The sequence below is a fragment of the Condylura cristata genome, unplaced genomic scaffold (genome assembly GCF_000260355.1).
Source record: "Condylura cristata isolate star-nosed mole 26May11 unplaced genomic scaffold, ConCri1.0 scaffold00007, whole genome shotgun sequence".
Classification (NCBI taxonomy): domain Eukaryota; kingdom Metazoa; phylum Chordata; class Mammalia; order Eulipotyphla; family Talpidae; genus Condylura; species Condylura cristata.
Window position 1 is genome coordinate 39166584 of NW_004567108.1, and position 10089 is coordinate 39176672.

General features: G+C 38.9%; 1 pseudogene; it reads right to left on the minus strand.

Annotated features, from left to right (window-relative positions):
• Window positions 1-8329: 8329 nt before the first annotated feature.
• LOC101633316 lies at window positions 8330-9228 on the minus strand (annotated as a pseudogene).
• Window positions 9229-10089: the final 861 nt, after the last annotated feature.

Genomic DNA, 10089 nt, shown 5'->3' on the forward strand with positions numbered 1-10089 from the left:
GCCATGTGGTCACCTCTGGGGCAGGCAGGAATCGAACTCATGCGGAAGTGGCTTTAGCTTCTTGGTGCTGTGCTTTAACCCGCTGCGCCACCAGGGAGGGCCAATCTCTGTTCTTTTTCTCTTCAATAAACTTTTTCTTGCTATAAACAAATTCGCCTCTTCACTTGCTTGCCTGGGTGTCTGCAAATTTCCTGCTGTGGCTCAGTGAGACACCAACCGTGGTCCTGTGGCCAGGACTCAAGCGTGGCCATTGCAGCCTGGGATCCATCCTGGCTGGGAGACTCGGCCTGAAAACCTGACATTTCAGTATCAGTATCACAAATTATATGTCCATTCTCCTGTTGATAGATCCTGTTCCAGATTTTGGTAATCACAACTCTAGCTACTATAAATATTCTTATACAAGTGTTTCTATGAAGATATATTTTCTTTCTTTCTTTCTTTCTTTCTTTTTTGGTTAAAAAACTAGAAATGGGAGTTCTGGGTCATAAAATAAAGATATGTTTATCAACTTGATCAAAGTGTCAAATTTCTTAAAGTATTTTATCAGTAACACAAATGCTCACTAATGTTTGATGTTAATCTTTTTCATGATGGAAGTAGATATGAAGTAGAATCTCCTAGTTCTAATTTGTATGTCTCTGGTGGACAGTAATGTTGAGCGTGTTTTCATGTGCATACAGATCATTTGCATATCTGCTTTTGTGAAGTGTCCAACTCTGGTGAATTTTTGTGTTGGGTCATTCAATCACAGCATTGTATAGCACTCCTGTCTTTGTGGTACAGGATGAGAGATACCATTATTTTTACTTTTTAAGTTGATTAAATAAGCTATCTTAGCACATCACTTACCACTATACTCTAAAAACTTTACTGAAGTGGAAGGTTCCTATATAATCATGGATTTTTTTTTCTCCTTTTGTCTGGAATCCATGAGTTTTAAATGGACTTCCCTTTACTACCTCATTTTATCTAAGCAGCATGATATAATAGATCACTGAAATGCTTGATGGGATGTCTAGACATTGTAGATCTTTTTAGAATATATTATGACAGAGGGTAGGAAAGTTGTCTTAGGGCAAAACTGTGAATTAATATTCATTATATATTGTTATAAATACAATATATAACCTTTTTTACATCAAATAGAAGAGAGCACATTCACAAAAGTCAGTGACCTCATATCTTGTTTCTGAGGAATTACTAATCAATTTTCCATAACAAAGATCCCCAAATATGCCATATCAATTGCAATTAAGAGTCATACCTATTTGAGTTTGCAGTAGTCGGCTACCATTTTTTAGGATTGATTGGTTTGGTTGGCTTGGTGCTGTGCTTTAACCTGCTGCGCCACCAGGGAGGGCCAATCTCTAGATGGATAAAAAATAAGGACCACTACCACTGTGTTTTTTTGTCTTCAGCAGTGACATTATTCTCTATCTTTTTATGAAATGTCATATGGATGTATTTTTAATTTACTATTTGTTATTTATTTACTATTTGCCTGGGGCTAGAGTAGTTTCAGAAGCTTCAATGTGGCTTCCCTGCTGTGATGGCTCTTACTTTATAGACTAAGGATGATATGCCAAGTCTGTTGGTCCTAATTAAATTAGTCCGCACAGGACTTGGAGGAAGTTACCACTGAGTGGATCTACAAATTCAATCTACACCCCCGTAAGCTAAGATTTCATTTCTTATCTGGCACACACTAACCTTTAATGTACCAGGTGATCTATGGTGGGTTGGTGGGTCTCTTGGTATCAATAACTATACAAATTCTGTAACTAATAATCTTTTCAATGTCTAGGTATTCTTTTTTTTTTTTTCAATGCACATTCACTTGAGCAAATGACCAAAGGTCCCTTTGACCAAAGAAGAAGGAATTTATTACAATATTTGTCAGGAAGAAGATATCTATGTCTCTTCTTCCAGGAATGGCAGTACAAAAAGGTTGGGTGACTACTTCACATTAAAAACACAACTATAAAACTGGACAAGTGCATTAAAAGCAACCACTTTAGAGCAATGGAAAAAAATCACCAAGAGCAGGCAACAACCTAAAAAGTGTTTACTTTTCTAAAAAGATTTATTTATCTATGCATACAGAACTAGGGTACAGCCAGAGGTGCAGGGGCAGTGAGAGGATTCACCAGAGACAGAGTGGGGAACAGCACAGGCAGATCAATGAAATACACTGCTGAGGGGAGCAGCAAGCGGGTCAGGAGAGGTCACCTTTGGGGCAGAGATTGACCTCATGCTGAAGTGGCTTCAGCTTCCTAGTGCTGTGCTTTAATCTGTTGCACCACCAGCGAGGGCCAAAAGTGTTTATTTTTAAAAACATACCTTATTAAGTAAGAACAGTAAGCTTGTAGCCTTCTTATCAAAGGATGTCCAACTATCCAAACCTCTGTAGCAAAACCCTGCCATGTTATTGGCAAGAAGCAGCAGGTTCAGTTCAGGGCTTATGGTAGAACTGCTAGAAGTTTAAGGGAAAGATTTTTGACACAAAGGAGCATAAAAGAGCTAATATTATAAACTCCATACATCCCTGTATAACTTCTAAACTATATGTGTGCAGGAGACATTAGGTAGCCTAGTAAAAGTTAAAAACCTAGAGAGACGGGCCCTCCCTGGTGGCGCAGCGGGTTAAAGCACAGCACTGAGAATCTAAAAGCCGCTTCCGCATGAGTTCGATTCCCGCCTTCCCCGGAGGAGACCACATGGCGTGGCAGACCTCTCCTGACCCGCCCGCTGCTCCCCTCAGCAGTGTACTTCGTGGATCTGCCTGTTCTGTTCCCCACTCTGTCTCTGGTGAAGCCTCTCACCGCCCCTGAGCCTCTGGCCTGTACCCCAGTTCTGTATGCATAAATAAATAAATCTTAAAAAAAAAAAATTAAAAAAAAAAAAAAAAACCTAGAGAGACTTGCCAATTTTCTTGAAAGCAGAAGGTGTAAGTCTTACTGGCTGATGTGGCTGAACACACCTTATGCACGAATAACTGGCTCACTACAAAACTGTACAGGCACAAAGGAGATCTTGAAGGAGCCAAGTTTTTAAATAGCATCCTGAAAAGAGACATCAGAGGTTTCAAGCTATAGGGAAAATATATTTTGAAGTTATAGTCCAGGCAGTTAAACCACTACTAAAACAAAAACAGTAAAAGCAATTTTCAGAAAAATAAAATTTAAAGTGGCTTGTATTGTCTATAATATCCAGGTTTCAACCAAAAATTACTAAACATTCAAAAAAAGAAGAGAATGTTATTTTCATTCAGGGGGGAAAAAAGAGGTAATAGAAACTGTTTCCAAGATGGTAGAGATATAGATTTAGCAAAGACATTAAAGCAGTTACTAAAAACACAGCCAAAGATTTAAAGGAAACATATTTAGCATTAAAAGAAAATTTATTGATAATGAGTGAAAAGATAGAAACTATAGTAGAAAAATGGGAATAATTTTAAAAATGAAATTCTAGATTTGAAAAATACTCTAAAGTGAAAATTTTACTAGATGTGCTCAGTGGCAAATTCAAGACAGCAGGGAAAGGAATCAGTAAATTTGAATATGAAGCCCAAGAATACAGGGAAAAAATAAAGATGAAAGAAAAATGAACAGAAACTCAAAGATCTATCTATGTCAAAACATCAAGCATTTAATCAGATGTATAATTGGAAACCAGAAGAGAGAGGAAGAGGCAGAAAAATATTTGAAGAAATAGTAACACAAAATTTCCCAAACTTGGTGGAAACATTAACTTCTAGGTCCAACTTCTTCAATGAATCCCAGTAGTATAAACACAGAGGACATTAAGAAATCTTGAAAGCAGCAAGAGAAAAATGGCCATCCACCAAGAAGCAAGGATATAAAGTGAATAACTGGCTTCTAATTAAAAACAGCAAAAGTAAAAGACATCAGAAAGAGATTTTCAAATTGCACAAAGAAAGATACTGTCACCCATGAATTATACAATAAATGAAGAAAGAAGAATTCTATAATAACAATTTTATAATGGATGAAAATATCCCACAAAAATAGCTAATAATGATATAATTATTATATTATAAAAATAATATAATTATTATATTATAAAAATAATATAATATCATATTATTAAAAAAATACTCCACAAAAATAAAAGCAAAACAAGGACCTTTCCAGATAAATATAATGAGGAAAATCAATGTTAAGGAACTTGTCCTACAAAAAATGTTAAAAGAAATCTTTCAGACTGAAGGGTTACCATGTAAAACAAAAGAGAGAAAGGGATAGAATCACTTTGGGGAAAAGGTAATATGTTTTATTGAAAATAAGTAAATATTTACTTGAAGTTGATTGTGATAAAATAAAATACATATTTTCATCTCTAGAATAACTATCAAATGGTAATTCAAAGAAACATAGCTAAAAGTAGAGATAATAGTATGAACAAAGATATTTGTGGATTTAAAGTAAGTAAACCAGTACAGGAAGAGCATACGACAAATAGAAAACAAATAACAAAAAGCATATCTAAATCCAAACAGATCATTTATAACAAATGTGAAGGCACTAAACATGCCAGTCAAAAGACAGATAAACAGGGAGATACCAGTAGGTTGTCTATAATCCTTCAGGGTGGCAGAAGTACTCTAAAAGCTGATAGTGAAGAAGGTTGCCTAACATGTATGAAAAAACTCACTATGTTAAAATGGCAATGGTAAATTGCACTTTGATGGAACTACAAAAACAGATGCTTTTTAAAAAGAAGACTTGCTATGCGTCTAAATATCCATAACATATCTAGACAAGGGAAAGGGAAGAACAGGAAAGCTAGAAGGTCAATATAACCAGTAAAAATAGATATAAAAATCCCAAATAAAATATTCACAAAGTGGAATCCAGCAATGTATAAAGAAAGTTAAAACATCCTGGGTATATTTCAAGAAAGTAAGACTGGATTAACTCTGTGTGTGTGTGTGTGTTCATATTCAAAGAGCTAGGACTAAGACTACTGAATCAGAACAAAGTGGGAGCTGGGAATTGGAACTAACCCCCAGTGATATATATTATGAAAGTATAGAAATTAAAGCACTATAGTATAGATGTGGGAATAGACACATAGATGGCTGGAACAGACTAAAGAGCTTCAAAATACACTTATTTATGGAAACTGGCTTTATGAAATAGGTATTACATACCAGCTGGGAAAGGATAAGCTGTTTAATAAATGGGATTTAGATAGTTTTTCATATGGAAAAGTGAAATCTGATGATTACCTTATACCATACACAGACATCAGTTCCATACGGATTAAAGACTTAAATGACATGGTTAAACTCTAAGCTCTCCAGAACAATGTAAGAGGAATCTGTATGAACACAGCATAGAGAATTTCTTAGATATGATATACAAAGTACAAAGCATAAATGAAGAAAGCCCTCTCAGCATAGAATTATTTGTGCTCTGCATGGCCTCTGGTTCATAGGCAACACCTCCTGCTTCTTTCTATTCAGCAGCCCTTTGGGGGGTGGGAGGACTGGAAGATGCAGGAGAAAGATGGCTGCTTTCTTCCTTGCAATCTTATAACCAGAAATTCACTTCATTTTTCTACATAAAGAAAAAGAGACTAGAAAGCTGGTTTAATTTAGAAAGTACCTTTAGAGAGACAAGTAATTAAGCTTTGAAATGTTGCTTCCCTAGTGTAATACTCTCCACTCGAGCTGCACATTTTCTGTGATTCAGAGTTAATGAAAATCCACAAGAATGTGTTTGGGAGAAGGGCAGGATGAGGGGGTGTAGTGATAAAGAAAGAAAGAAAATGAAATGAGTGGGAGAGAAAGATGCCAGTCATTTTAGTCTACACACAAGACACAGTGTCAGTAACCAGTGGTTTGTGGTCGCAAGAGCTGTGTCTCAATACATGAGCTGATGTAGCATCAATCACAAAAATCCCTCTAGCCAGCAGCTGGGAGGATCTGACTGTCTTGGTTCCAATGGACCAAACCCAAGGGAAGACTCTGGTTACATCTCTTTCCTGCTTCCCTGTACTGAGGAAAGGAAAAAGATGTGCAAAGAAACCAAAATGTTAGATGGAAGAAGACGATCAGCTCTGAGAAACAGGACAATTAGTCATCCTATCATGGTTTTCTACCACACCATTACCCTTGAGAGTCCAGAGTTCTAAATTTAAATGTCAACATAATTTTTTTGTTGTTGCTCACATGCCTCCAAATTTATTAGAACCATTTACAATAAGCCCTTTCAGTAAACTTTAACATTACATCTGTTATCTAGTAGTCATTTAGAATCAGTGTTAAGTCCTATGGCCATTTGCTAGCCTATCAATGTGCCATCTGTCCCTGTAGCAAAGATGAGCACATTTTTACCATGACTCCAACACACATTACTGAAGTCTTTGAAAGATTAGCAAAGCAGTTCAAGCACTTAAACCTGTGTGTGAGACAGGTATTGGACAGTGGCTCCAGCTGCTGAAAGGAAAAGAGTGATGCTATACTTACTCATACACTTTCGTTTTCATCCTACTGAAGCAGCCTCAGGTGATAATCTAACCACTAATTAATGTTTTCATAAACTGAATGGTATTTTGATATTCCCAGTATGGTCCTTCATGCCTTTGTCTCTACTGTGTGCTCATCAGAAACATGCCTCAGCCTACCTGTTCAAGTAGTCTTCCATCAGCTGAGCATGCATCTTCACCTGATATTTATAAAATCCCTTCTGTATGCCAGGCTCTTTAAGCAATTAGGCTACAAGATATAAAACAAATAACCCTTGTCAGAGAGAATCTGAGAGCTTAGTGGAGAGGCATATATGGTGCTCAAGATATGGGCTTTGGTATCAGATGAGTTCAAATCCCATCTTTAGCTCTTCCCAGTTATGTGACCTTGAATACATTACTGAATTGTTCTGAGCTTCAGTACCCTCATCTACACAATGGAGGGTCATATGTCTAACAAATATTTTCTGAGGACCCACTTTGTACCCAGCATCGACTAGGTGCTAGGGATCCAGTGTGAGAGCAGATAGACAGCAATCCCTTGAAAGTGAGGCATCACTCAGAGAGTAACAAACATTCAGAAGGAAGCAACAGAAGCATACTATGCTAGGTACTAATACACACCATAAAGGAATATGGAGCAGAGTAAGAAGACAGTGGATAGAGGAAGTTTTAGATAGATCAGGGAAAATCCTGAAGAGGTATAGCACTGGGCAGAGAGTTGAGTGAGTCAGCAGAGGACTCGAGTGAGAATCTGGAAGGAGAAATTTCTAGGAGGGAGCAAGCCTGATGTGGCCAGCTGAGAGGCACAGGGCACCTAGGTCACTGAGATCAGCGGGCAAAGATGGGGAGGGGGTGAAGTAGGAGGAATTGAGGTTAAGGCCACATCACATTGGGCCACACAGACCTTGAGAAAGTGAATGTCGACTAGGGTCAATAACCGCAGCTGCCTTTTAAGGTAGGTGTTTGGGTGAACAAAGTCATGAATGCATGGCATGGCATTCAGTAAGCACTGGCCCCCATCAGCACCACAACCACAGAATAAGGGCAACAAGTGATCTAGGTGCCAAGTGTTGGAAGAGCATAGCAAAGGCCTCTGAAGTCTCCAAAATGAAATGATCTGTGCCGGAAAGAGGTTGGCAATCTAATAGAAGAAATAAGATGAGAATCAGATGTATACTCACAAAATATGAAATAGGGCAGAGGTGCCTAGCAAACTCAGTCTTCCACATTTGGGAAAAAAGGGTGTTTTGTTTTTTCTCATGAGAGCAGATATGAACCTGTCTTATGCATCGCAGAGTCCCAGAAGTCAAGCACAGTGCTGCCGCTCCCCTATGGGAGGCGCTCCATCAACATTCGTTGAAGAGTTCTACAAGCTCGTTTGCTAAGAGTAACCATGCATGCAAAAAAAAAAAAAAAAAAGGTCCTCCTTGGTGGCGCAGCGGGTTAAAGCACAGCACTAAGAAGCTAAAGCCACTTCCACATGAGTTCAATCCCCACCTGCCCCGGAGGTGACCACATGGCGTGGCAGGCCTCTCCTGACCCGCCCGCTGCTCCCCTCAGCAGTGTACTTCGTCGATCTGCCTGTTCTGCTCCCCACTCTGTCTCTGCTGAAGCCTCTCGCCGCCCCTGAGCCTCTGGCCTGTACCCCAGTTCTGTATGCACAAATAAATAAATCTTTAAAAAAAAATTTTTTTTTTTTTCACAAAGCTGGGCCATTTAAATTATTTTCGCATAGAATAGAATAGTTCTTTGATGATGGCAGGCACGGAAGGCTATTTGATGCCATTCAGAAACACAGCATGGTGTTCTTCCTGATTACTACGTGGTCTTCCATAGTTCCATGGGGTCACTTGTATGAAACTGCTGTCAAACCAGTAAGACTGCATTTACACATTCATCATTTTCGGGATTGTTGGTAACCTGGGCATATTTTCCCCAAATAACTTTGCCTCCTTGTGTCACAAAGCCCAATTCACTCACATTAACTTCGATGACAGTACCTTTGGTGATAACACCCAGTCATATAGAGTGGAGATGAGGGATTCTTTTTTACATCAAGTATTGGCAGACGAGAAAGGTGGCTTTCAGTTCAGGATGTATTACACGGGCCTTTTGAAACGTAAACCCATTGGTCCAATGAATGTTTCATATTTAGGTGGTTTTCTTGTAAAGCCATCTCCAACCAAGCAGACTTTTGTGACCATCCTCTTCCATGCTTTCTTCTTTCTCTTTCCTGTTCGAATAGCCTTTAATACTTCTGTTTCTCCCTGTGCATGAAATTTTGGAAGTGGGACCTCCCACTTTCCTGCTTTCTCATTTATTTTTGCTTAATCATATTGGAAAGTACTTTAGCACGGGACTGCTCTTCTCTGTCCAGCAGATATGCAGGTACTGCGCCTTGTGGTGTCTTGTCATCATTCTTTTGCTTGGTGTTTCTCTTTTCATGCATCTTGATACTAATAAGAAGGAAAAGAGATTTAAGGTTATCATTCTTAATAACTTATTCAACAGATGTCAACTTGTTACTAACAAATAAATAGTATCACGTCTTTTTCATTTGTATTTTCTCAGCATGGTGCTGTTTATCGTAGGGCTTAGCTTTCAGGCAGATCATCTTTTTTGCCTTCTTTGAACATTCATGAGCCTCTCAACCTTCTGTCTTTTCTCATGGTAATCCAAATGGTATCCATAGAGTTTACAGTGTAACTCAATATATTCGTTTTGTGGCATTTAAAAAAAAAGATTTATTTAATTATGCATACAGAACTGGGGTACAGGCCAGAGGTGCAGGAGCGTTGAGAGGCTTCATCAGAGACAGAGTGAGGAACAGAACAGGCAGATCAACGAAGTACACTGCTGAGGGGATCCATGGGAGGGCCAGGAGAGGTCTGAGGCGCCATGTGGATCAGCTCTGGGGTGGGGGATGGAACTTGCACTGAAGCTGCTGTGGCCAGCTTGCAGTGCTGCATCCTAACCCACTGCACCACCAGGGAGGGCCTGTTTTGTGGCATTTTGTTGGCCACAGGACCCCCAGGGTGAGCCTCCTGATGGGTTGAAAGCTCTCAATTTTCAGGTTTCAAAGACCCACAAACCGCGTCCATGCAACCTGCGACAGGAAAGGGGAGAAATAGTTTCTTAAACTCTCAGACATAAAATGAATTTCACTTTTTCACAGGACCAGTTTACTGACTGCTTAACTTGGTCACTGGGATTCTGGGAAACTGATGAGAAAGGATCTCTTTAATGTCGAGATTATGAGGTTTCCCTTTAAAGATAACATAAGGTTCCTTGTGAAATACCCCAAGTATACTTCATGGTGCCTCATGTTAGTGATCCCAATTGATATGCCTAGTTTGAGGCCTAGATTCATAGAACAAAAGTATAGCGAAAGCCCTCAGGGGTCCCTCTGGTCAGTTCTTAAAAGCATTATACTTGTATTATGAGTAATCAATATGAAGATTTAAAAAACAGAAACACACAACCCAACTCTACCTTGTCTAAGGACCAATCATCTTAGACCCAGATCAGTCTAAATGTGGTTACAGGACATTTCTTGTCTCCAAATCATCTACTCAATGCTCTTCAATGTAT